We start from the raw sequence: 11901 nt of genomic DNA, 5'->3' as shown, positions 1-11901 counted from the left end.
GTTTTGGGTTAAATAGATTTTGAATAAATAAAAATGATACATAGGACAAATAACTAAATTCAAATAAAAAAATTTTGATGAGAAAAATTTGAAGTTGTGGACTTAGTATATATGTAGATGGTTTTAGGTAACTCAAGATAAGGTCTGTATGAAGAATATTTTCGAAATGAACATTAAACTTAAACACTTTGTAATAATTGCATTCAAATAGTTATTAATTTGTGTTGTGTCAAATACGCTTGAAGGATTATTGATGCTGTATAGATTTACCGGTAGGTACCTGCGTATATGCATGTAACTTATGTAATGTTAATGTAATCATAATAACGTGTGCCGGTCAAATTTGATTATGACTCCTATCAAATACATTAGTTGCTATTAGTGATGTCGGATATGCGGCAAGAGACTGCTCCAGTTAGTCCTTAATTGATTTGCGATAGACAGGATCAGAAATTCACTTTAGCGACTTGTCATTTCGCAGGAACTTCCGATTAATTTATAGGGCTCACAAATTTAATAATGATAGTCATACATCTTGTCCTCGTCCACTTTTAAGGTAAACGAAAGGTACATGTGCGTTTTTATCTTTCACTTTTTGTTTCTAAATTGAAATGTATTATGTGATGCTTTCAAAGCTTGTGCTTTGTTTGTGAGATTTTGAAATTGACAAGAAATGTGATATTTTTTTTGAGTTTGAATTAAAAGAAAGTTCGAAAACTACATAAGAAAACTGCAGCAATAACACGAGCGTTCGTTAGTTTAACACAATTAACAATGAAACCATTTTGAATGTAAATAATATGATTTGTATAGTGAAAACAATATGTAGAATTTTGTGGTAAAAATGGATGTTTAATTTGACTAAATTAAAAAAGATGATATTCGTGAATATTTGCTTTAGTAAGCAATTCAATTTTAAATGGACAGCAATGTGTTAATTAAAAAATGCAGAACTTTTTTATTACAACACATTTCTAGTTTGTATTAAAATGAGAAAGAATGAAATGCAAAGCCAAATGAAAAACAAGCGCTCGTGTATTTTTAACTTATTATTTAAAAAAATATAATTTTAAATACTCTAAAGGGTTAATAATATATAAGAAAGTGTGAAAAATTTCGCAGTAACAACAGTGATATCACACGCTCTCTCCAAGGTCATAGAAGCGTTTTGAATCTCGGCGGTTTTCAAAACTCAGTAGCGGTAGGTTGTTTCTAAAATAAGTAGTAAGCTTTGGAGGGTGTTAATTAGATGCAATAGGAAATCGTATGGTGTGTAAAGCAGCGTGATTAAGCGACTAAAAAAATTGTAAGAAAATCAGAAGAAGTTGCTATCCGAAGCCGGCCCTGGGCGTGAATTGGCAACGTACAGAGAAATTGCAGTAACAACTAAGCAGCTCCATCGATGGAGAATTCAATCATTTGTTTTACGAAAAATAAATGTCAACGCCAATAGCGCTATCCTCTCATTAAAACAATTGACGTACTTCATTTGCAGCGATCATACACCGTCGTGACAATAATTAGCGTTCTGCGCTGGCGTTTAATATACGCGCTAGTCATCTACAAAAATCATGCATTAGTTAATGCAATAATACTATTCCGATCTGACCTACCACACTGACACACTGAGGGTGACTTCCACTAACTAACTATATACATACAAGCCTACAACGTTAAAAGAACAAATAATTACTCTAGACTGGCTGTAAAATAAACATACTAAAGACTGAAAAAGACTGCCGTCCAAATAAGTCAAAAAGATTTACGAATAAGACGTAGAAGATATAATAATTTTTGTAAAAATATTTAATAACTGGTATATATATTCTTATTGATAGAAATGGTGTCAGATAATGGACTTATTAGCTATCATAGTTTCGTAGAAAAATAATTTTGATGTTACGGGTTGCAACCCCCATTTTCCAAAAACGAATGAAGTTAGGGGTTTGATAATTGGGCAAAAATTATTTTCAACAACTAGTAATATACTAAAGGCACCAGTGTCAAAAAAGACGCCAGTGCAGATTTCATACAGAAACCCGGCGAGACCCTTTGGGTGGGTCGCCGAAATGAGAATAAATATGTATAAAAAAAATTTTCAGTAAAAACAGTTGACTTGAACCTTGACGAAACTCTTGTACAAACTAGAGTAGGTGAATTGGCTTGCGAGTTTCGATGATTTAGGGAGCCGGACTATAGGTTCAACCATAATGGGGGGTTGTTAAAGACAACAAGACTAAGACAGGTCCCTGAAATAGAGTAGCAGCTCTTTCAGTACTCAGAGTGGTAGAAACCAGGATTGGTATGGCACTCTGATGCACAATACAATAATTATAATCCCGAGTAAAATCTACTACACAAATTAAATGATGGCGTCCTCTGGGGTAAAGCACTCCGGACGTAATTTAGTCCCCTATACGGATGTCCGGACGGGGAATTCCCTTGGGATGTCATCAATAAGTGCAATTGGGGTAGGTGCAATATTTCCCGAGTCGGAGCGTGGAATATTAGGACAATGGGGTAAGTAGGGAAATTGGAAAATTTGACTATTCACAAATAGTTAAGGATGTGGGTTGTTCTAATTTTACGGAAATGGGAGGATAAGCTCAACCAGTCTTAGGACTGACGACCTTATGATGATGATGATGATGGTTGAATCATCCCATACGTGTAACCTTGTTTTCAGTAATACTGGTAATTGTTTCGAGAAATCCATTTGATACAGATTAACGATTGCATGTTTAGAGGCATTCAATCAAGCACGTTTTCAACAGCTTCGATTAATTTCTGTGACGGATCCTCGGCAAATAAATAACTGTTCGACTTTAAACACCAAATACACGTCGTTTAATTTGTTGTTATTAATAAAACGTGTCTACAAAAATGGTATTCTGAACGGTCATTATGTAGTAGTGATAGGCAGGTAGGGGGCGCCAATGTACTGTTCCCGTTACTTCGAATATTAATCATCATTGAATTGGTTCCAGGTACAGTCAGGCGCAAATATCATACCTCCGGACTTTATTAACCTGGCACTCTAAAAGGTGTAATGGGTATATAGAATTTTTAGGTTATACTTGTTTTGACGCATTAAGAGTAAAAGATTTTACAACGGATGTTGCACGCGCAGTTACGAAGTTAGCAGCGTGGTTACGAGCTAATGAGCACGTGACTAATTCGAGCACGGTATCAGAACCAGGGTTTTAATTTTTATTCTTCCCAAGCAACCAAACGTACAGAAAACTCTTAAAACAGGGACTTCTAACTCTACACCGCATAGTGCCTGTTTACTTGATTTGTTTAACGACATATAATTTTAAATACTTTACTTAATTAATATCATTAGGGTTCCTTTACCAAAAAGAAATGTCTTTCATCATTTCAATAAGTATTAACGTTAATGACTTGTTTGGCACAGTAGGTATGTATTAGAATATGATTGTCTACACCTAAAGTGGTCAGTGTTCTACCAGAATGTATACGGTGTGCTGATGAGATCGAAAGAGGTCGAAATAACTATACTCTATTGACGGGCTAGACAGATCACCAACCAAAACCTTTTGTTGCTCTTGAGGTTCTTAAAAAATATTTTCATTTTCATTTGTATAAGGAATTCAAAATGATGGTCTAATTAAAAAGTGAGAGTGAGGTATCGTACGAATAAAAGAACTTTACTTACGCATTCTAAGATAATTGTTTTTAATTTTAAATACCTACCTACTTTTAATACGCAGGCGACTCCATAAGAGTTGCATTACATGGAACCTAAGAAGCTTATGCTTGTTTTATTGTTTACGTAAGTAACTGCCAAGAGTAATATATTTAGGGGAGACTGGGACAAAATGGAATACTTAATAAAGAAATTATCTTATAAAAAAAATTAATTGTTTAATAGAATAACTTTTACTCAGCTAGCAAAATTATTACTTTAGATATTCAAAACATTCTATACAATAAATTACTTAATTTTCTCATATGAGAAACAACAATAAAGAAATTTTCTGACCCCCGACCGCGGGTCGAAATGGGAAATGGCACTTCTGACTGGCAGCGTTCACAAGTATGCGCAAAATTGCTTATCAACTCCAACACAGAAATTATATTATGGCTCAATCATGGCACATATTACAACATAGCAAAATACCCATTCTTTGGTCGTCTGCGAATAAGTTCGCACAGTGAATACAAGCGCAGTATCCAACAGCATTGACTAAACGTTTAGACCATTGCTTAGCATTCGAGAGGACACTGGTTCGAATCTGAATTTCTTTGGATCATTTGGGCAAATGATGGAGCAGCAGTAATGATAATTCTATTCCACAGATGGTCTTTCACTTCTCTTCATTTTGTCCGTCTCATCTTTCTCACCCCAACCACCACCCACCCATTCTCATGACTCCTAAAAGGAGGTTGAAGAGGACCCTCCGCTCTACTCTCCGGAGTAGTCTGGAGGGACTGTCTGCCCAATAGATTTAGGAACTGGTGGGAATGATTTTTGCCCTAACAAACATATTTTGTACTTAAATCAAGTACTTCTAACCTAAAACAGTGACGGTTATGAAAAGTACCTTTTATCAAACTTCGATACTACTGCTACGACCTAGGGTTGAAAATACAACAAAAATATTTAGTTACTCGCCTAATAGCACGTCAACATTTGTCACAAAACTTCGTAAAAATGTGAACAAATTCAATTTTTTATCACAATGCAGCAAAAAAGAATACCGACACGTTCTCTTCCAGCTGACTAATGTAGGGTGACTTAAGTTTGTCCAAATAGCCCTGTCTGAGCCACATATGCGCATACAAGTTATATACATTAGCACTCGTTCCGTATTGCCCCTAATCTCGTTTTGCCCCGGTCCCCCCTACACATTTATACAGTTTACACCTGCACTCATTATTATTTTGGCTGCCTTATTAGTAGAAAATTACCGTGACATAGGTAAGAGCGATATTTTATTCCTCCTACAACGTGAATTATCTTATCAAGTGCCATAAGGAGATGTCTAAAACCATGACTAAAGATTGCCTTTCCATTTTTACATGAGAACTTCCAAGGAGAATGTTTCAATTTTGACAACCATGAAAGCCTTGGTTGCCCTATGACGAGCAGCACTCAAGAAAACATTACTGCAGTGAAAAATTCACTAACCTGGCATATTACCCAAGTACGCATCTTTGGTGTACTGAAAATACTAGACACGAAAAAAATAAATAAATGTTTATTAATTCACGACAATTATCTGGTACATCGGGTAATACTAACTTGAGAGTTGTTGTTGTTATAAGAGATAAATTTAAGAGATAAGTTGGTTTGTCCTTACTCTGATGGCGTTTAATTCGCATAATGTTAATAAATTTTTTTGTTTTGGCAAAACTTATAGAACAGCCTACGTATAATTTAAAGTTTGTGCGATTCAATAATAACGAAAAATTCATATTTTTAATAACAGAAATTAACAAAAGTACTCTTATATAGGACAGAGTGAAAGATCAGTTAGAAAACGTGCTCTAGAGTTTATAAGTTTATTCTAATCTATTTCTAATAATAAAAAGATAGGTAGTAAGACTGCATTCGCAGAATATTGTTAGATATTGTACAGGCATATATCCATTTGTTAGGATTTAGAACTCATAGTAACTTAATCGCAATGTTAACTTATGATTAAAAACAAAGTATAACTAAACATTTCTAATTCCCCACGCATCCTATACAAACCAGAATCCTTTAGACTTCTCCTTTATATTTTACAATTAGCTAAGTATAAAAATGGTAGTTACAATATTTTTAAACTTCAGTTACCCTTATTGTACACTCTTAAAAATGGCCGAAAGCCGAAAAAATACTTGCGCGCAATAAAAAAATTTCTGTAAGCATTCCCACGCTTTTTGTATTTCAGTAACTTATGTCTAAATTTATAACCAAACGTCATTTTACCTTTTCTTTCTGAAATTTGTAGAATGGAAGCATCTTTTTGCTTGTCGCTGGACCCATAGCTTTGCGAATGTATTTTTGAGAAAACAGTTATTATTTATGACTTTGGAACACTCTAAATTAATCAGAGCCATCGACGAGCAATTTGATTGAGAATGTTTCTGCACGCAACCATTTATCAAATTCGAAACGCATTATAAACATCATTAGCGGTTAATATATCGAAAAAAGAAAAGAAATAGGTAGTGAATTCAATATCCTTGAGAAAAGAACGATGAGTTTTAGGAAGATTTTGACTGCTATAATATATTATTAATGCTATAACAAAACGATTTTTAGGGTATTGGAGATTAGGTACACAGAAAATACAATCTGCAAAAGAACAAAAATCATCGTTAATTGTCCATCTTCCAACTGCAATTTAGTTTCGGTCCACAGTCAGGACATATAGAAACACCCTTCTTAATTACCCTTTTACCTCCTATATTTGATTTGCAGTTAGGATGTCCCCCTATCTTGGATCAATATACATAGTTGGTTAGTGGCTGGTCATTTGCTACAATAAACAACGTAGGCTTGGCATTTAGATAGTAAGTTGTTTTATGTTATTGTTTATTAGTGGTTATATTGGAGTGCACAAAGACCTATTAACCACGTCATCTCTCAAGTAGTTTCTGCATCATAATACAAAAGCAGCACTTGCAGTATTTTTCGTACCGCTGACAGCGTATTGAGGCCGCCGCAGTAACAAAGCTGAACGCATCCTAATGTATAGTGCGAGGCGAAAATTATGTTCCTTTTTTATTTCTACCATGGTAGGAGATATAAGTTTTTTAGATTCTTTGGTTATTTGAGTGGTAAAAGTAATGAAATTGGTAAATGTCTAGATGATGGCCCCCACCCTCGAAGAGGATAAGGGTGGGTGGGATCGAAAGAGGAGGTCTCCCCAGCCACTGTACCATAAAAACTTCGTGGCGGTCTCACCCCCCTAAAAAGTTATTGGGGTTAGATGGGGGTGAGGGTAGGGGGATCGAAAGAGGGTAGGGGGGATCGAAAGAAGGTGGTCACTTGAACAAAACCCGATAACCTAACCTAACCTATTGATAAAGATATTTAAATAATGTTTTATATAACTTTCTCAATATTTTTATGATTTTACCTTTGAATATTATTGAAGAATGACTATATAAATATTTACATGCCTAGAAATGTATAAAAATTGGCATATTTATTAACTTTGATCCACCATAACTTTTTATGGGGGTGAGACTGCCACGAACTTTTTATGGTACAGTGGTGGGCGAGACCTCCTCTATTGACCCCCCCCCACCACCCCCGAAGGGGGTGGGGGCCATCATCTAGACCTTTACCATGAAATTGAATGTAACAACACAGTAATTAAGTAAAATTGTAATAGGGAGACACTACTCTTTACTTTCGTCATAGAAACTAAAAATAAGGATCTAAGATTACCTTAAAATTATCTGGCACATACAAAGCAATCAAAATCTGTTGTTGGACACATCTTTTATGGTTTCGTTCCCAAAGGGTCTAACGGAACTTTCAATTTGTGGTATTGCTGCCGCCGAACCTCCTATTCGATATATTTACAGTTCCTACAAATTTTAATTGTAAAGAGGACCTTCAAACAATGTTTGTTGGGTATAGTTTAAAAGAATTTTGCAGGTAAAGCACAAATACACCGTTTTAAAATTTTTGGACAACTTAAAGCATCCAGGTGTCATCAAAATGGGGGTTCGGTCAATTTTTGCGGGATACATTGTACAATTACGAGATTGACATTTAAATAACTCGGTTGTCCTTATAAGGACCATTTTAATCGTTTTGTGCATAATATTTATTAGTATGCTGGAGCGACTGTATGAAGCTTCATCTTCGGATTGCATTTGAAAATGCTGACGTCCGCTGCAGATAAAAAAGGTTTGTCCGACAAAAATATTAAACGTAATAATTGCAAGCTCGCTCTGGAGCTGCATCGTTTGCGCTCTAAGCATTCTGATAGAGATTTAAAATGCTAATTGGGAAACTAGAATTTACGCGAAGAATATAAAAGATTGGCATTATATATATATATATGTAATAAAGTTCAGGTAGTTACTTGCATGGCACGAATTCTTCCATACAGCACTTATTTTTAGTTGCAGTCCTGAAACGAATTTGCATAAAGTTGAGTACATTTTTGTCGCATTGAGAAAGAATTGGATATTATCTAGAGCGGTCTCTTCCGAATAAAATTGCATCATTTTACAAAATCATCGTAACAACGAAAAATTGCAACTGTAGGGATATACAGCAAAAGATAGCGCATGGTCGAGTCGCCTTCAATAAAAAAAAGTCTTTTCAATTCGATAAAGATTGTTAAAGATGTATGTTTGGAGCGCGGCGCTGTACGAATCCGAAACATGGACGGTGGGTGCAGCGGAAAAGAAAAGGTTATAAGCGTTCGAAATGTGGAGAAGATTAGAAATGAGGTATTAGAAAAAATAGGAGAACAGGAAACTATGGAAGTTAATAAAAAATAGGTGAGATAGGTTGGTAGGACACCTTCTCAGGCCTGAAGATCTATTCAGACATATTAGAGTCAAAAACAGGAGTTAAGATTTGCAAAAAGTTAGGGATGTGCGATGTTCCAGTTTTAGGGAAATGCGAAGATTAACTCAGAATAGGAAAGAGTGAAGGTGCGCGTCCAACCAGTCTTAGGACTGACGACTGATGATGATGAACGAAAAATTGTCGAATTGTAATATATCTGTGATCTATTAAGCTTGTAATAAGATGTAACTTTTTGTATAAACATACCTACTGTTAATAAATAGGCATGTTTACTCCGTCTGTTCGGGTCTAAGTTTTTCTGTGGTTTTCTTGGATCACTTAGGCAAATGTTGGGACAATAATATTCAAAAGATTACTCCTACGATTTCTAAAAGAAGGATGAAGATGGCTTTCCGTCTTATCCTTTGGTGTAGCTCGAAGGAACTGCTCTCCAAACAGAATTAATAGCTGGTAGGAATGTAGCACCCAGAAGTTTATCATTATGTTTTAGTGGCATTATGAAAGAATTGGATATTTCTTGGAACGTTCCCTTCCTAATAACATTGAACCGCTTTTTTCAAAATACATTTGGTACCCAACGAAATTATCTCAATAATAAATAATTGTCGAATTGAGCAAAGCAATACCAAGATTGTCCCAGTATTGGTATTTGTCTTGGTCTTACTTATTCGGTCTTGGCTTTGCTCAAATACTTGCAGTCTTGGTTTTGGTCTTGCTGGTATAGTATCGGTCTTGGTATTAGTCGTACGTATTAATGCTTATTCTGGTTTATTTAACCTGATACGTATTCTTTAGTAATTCTTTTAAGCCCAAATTCTTCTTTTTTTAATGAAAACTGGATAACTTTTCCCTTGTTACTTGAATTTTATTGGAATAAAATCTTGGTATTTTTGCATACCAAAACAGCCGCTATTGATCTTTCAGTGTATTGAATAAAATGCTTCTATATTTTTAGTAACCGTCTTGCAATTGGGTATTTGACTCGAAATATTGACAAGAAGTCCGATTCCTTAATGATACTGCAACGGTAATTTCTGCTACCTGCGAAAGTTCAGTGAACACCGAACTAAAGACTGATATTACTCCTATAGTCCCTGTGCCCTTTTGTAATCTTATTGTAGCACGCATATACGAATGCTCTTCGATTTTTTCAAGCAGTTTTACTTACACGTATTTGACTCGAATATTGGGTGAAGGGGAACCATACCTCTCCATCCGCCCCTTTGGCTAAGGGTCTGAATCTCTGAATCTCTGAATAAACGTACAGAAGTCTTTCGTTCGTTTCCTAGGTTGGTGGTTTCGGATTGCCATTTCTATCACCAGACGAAATTGAAAACTGTTTCACACACGACTTGATGAGCTATAAGCCCGTACATGAAAAGGTTGATATACATTCCGATTATTCGTTCGAAAACTATGTAAATACTAGAAGATTCCAAATCCCTTCCGATAATCTAAGCTACTAATTTAACCTTGAAGGAATTAAAGACTAATGGTTGCGAATCGTTTCATTCAAGACACAATAAGTTTTTTTATTAGGGCAGCCAATTATAAATTTATTTTTAGAAGTTTTAAAAACATTCCAGCAACGGTATATACTTAATTATATAGTTTACACATAATCAAGAATATTGCAACCTCACGAACTGTCAATTGTAGGTTAAAATCCAGTTAGAAATAAAGTAGTTAAACTCACCGAAATTTTATTTATGTATTTGACTTTAAAATATAAGACAATTAAACAATAGTAAGTACTTACGTGGTTGAATATGTATTCTTAACGCTCAAGAAAAGGTGTTTTAATACACATTATCTTATGGGTTTTACGTTAATTAATTCTAGTTGTTGATAAACACATATGTAGTAAGTAATAAACCTTATGACACTAAAATTGATAGATAATAGTTTTTATTACTCATTAGTTCAGTGTGGAATGGAACATCTGGTGAAAATAAAATGTTTATCAAAAAATATGTGTTCCGGTTTATCTTTAATGATTTCGTGTAAAATCGGACAGCTGAGCGGGTGAAAATAAAATGTTTACTGGGAAATGTGTATCATGCTAATAATCCTTAATGACTATGCACAAGGGCCAGGCATATATAGTATAAGCAGTTGATTCCGACATAATATACAGTGTGGATTCTAATGAGAAATGTAACAATAAAAAATATAAACGAGTTTTTATTTTTAGAATCATGTGTAGATGAATTTGAAAATAAAAAAATTGAATGATATTTATTTATAAAAAAATGAAACGAAATAAATCTGTCTATATGGACTATGTTAAGTGTTTATTTTACAAATCAGTCTCTACAACTGAACATAAAGCTTATATATTATATGGTATATATTTCTTTGGTGCATCAATTTTTAATGATACCCAAACAAACGGAGCGGAATCGGACTAGGTATATATTTGATCGCGAGTAGGAATCGTACCCTGCCCCTACATATTTCAGGGTACTATTGTTTCGAGTGATGTACAAAATTGATCTTGTTCTTGGTCTTTTCTTTTCATTTTCGCAAAACTAATTTATTAGCAAGATTAAAAGCCCGAGACCGAACGAACAAGACCAAGTTCAAAATAAAACCGAATGTGCAAAACCAAGACCAAATACGCAAGACTAAATGAAAAATTATTACTTCCGGGGGTTTTATGAGTTAAACTATTTGAAGTTACTAAACATATTCTATTGTTGGAACAAAACATTTTTTGTACTTATTTGAAATTTTTAGTTTGCTTTACTAGATTTTAACACTAAATATAAAAAAAAAATTGTGTGGCTTTATGAAACTACCATGCAAGTGAAACTTTTCGGATTGTAGGCATTTAACTGTATTAAAATTAAAATCGCGTTCTTAATCTTATCTTAATGGATTGGAAAACGGAATATCGCATTACAGCCGACCGCGAAGTAGGGGTAAAAGTGAAACGCGGTCGGCAAAGCAACCAACGCTAATATGGCGGCGCTCGCATGAGCTACCGTGTAGCATTTATATTCTCGCTCATTCGTGCAAGTGCATGACAATTGCATTTATAGATTGTGAAATTCAAAGCGAATATGAAATTATTGATAGAATAACTGAAGTTCGAAATGATTCATTGCTTTAAATAAATATTGTTCTCAGTTTTTAACATGCGTCTATTATTTGAATAATTGTATTTATTATACATACTGTACTCTCATACGTAGATTGAAATTAAATTTTATAGTTGGATATCTTGTCTACTATTGATAATTGATTTTTAATACTCTAAATCGAATGATTTTGCGAAATTTTACAGTTAAATGCCTACAANTAAAAAAAGTAATAGCCAAGAAACATGTAGGTAAAAATTTAACATAAATTATTAAGTCCACAATTCATAAATCTACGACCATTTG

General features: G+C 34.4%; 2 long non-coding RNA genes across 5 annotated transcripts in view; both read right to left on the bottom strand.

Annotated features, from left to right (window-relative positions):
- LOC108738734 overlaps positions 1 to 10359 on the bottom strand; it is an 18045-nt gene extending 7686 nt beyond the window's left edge. Inside the window, exons 1-3 of the long non-coding RNA XR_001938029.1 lie at positions 10272 to 10359; positions 9681 to 9872; positions 7412 to 7554 (exon numbers count right to left, since the gene is read on the bottom strand). This is a non-coding gene — a long non-coding RNA (uncharacterized LOC108738734). The remainder of the gene's footprint in view (positions 1 to 7411; positions 7555 to 9680; positions 9873 to 10271) is intronic.
- The window catches only part of LOC108738731, a 469009-nt gene that overhangs the window by 30263 nt on the left and 426845 nt on the right, over positions 1 to 11901 (bottom strand). The gene's annotated exons all lie outside the window — the stretch shown is intronic.

The sequence above is a fragment of the Agrilus planipennis genome, unplaced genomic scaffold, assembly GCF_000699045.2.
Source record: "Agrilus planipennis isolate EAB-ADULT unplaced genomic scaffold, Apla_2.0 scaffold192, whole genome shotgun sequence".
Lineage (NCBI taxonomy): Eukaryota > Metazoa > Arthropoda > Insecta > Coleoptera > Buprestidae > Agrilus > Agrilus planipennis.
Note: the sequence above shows the minus strand (reverse complement) of the source record. Positions and strands in the feature narration are given on the sequence as shown.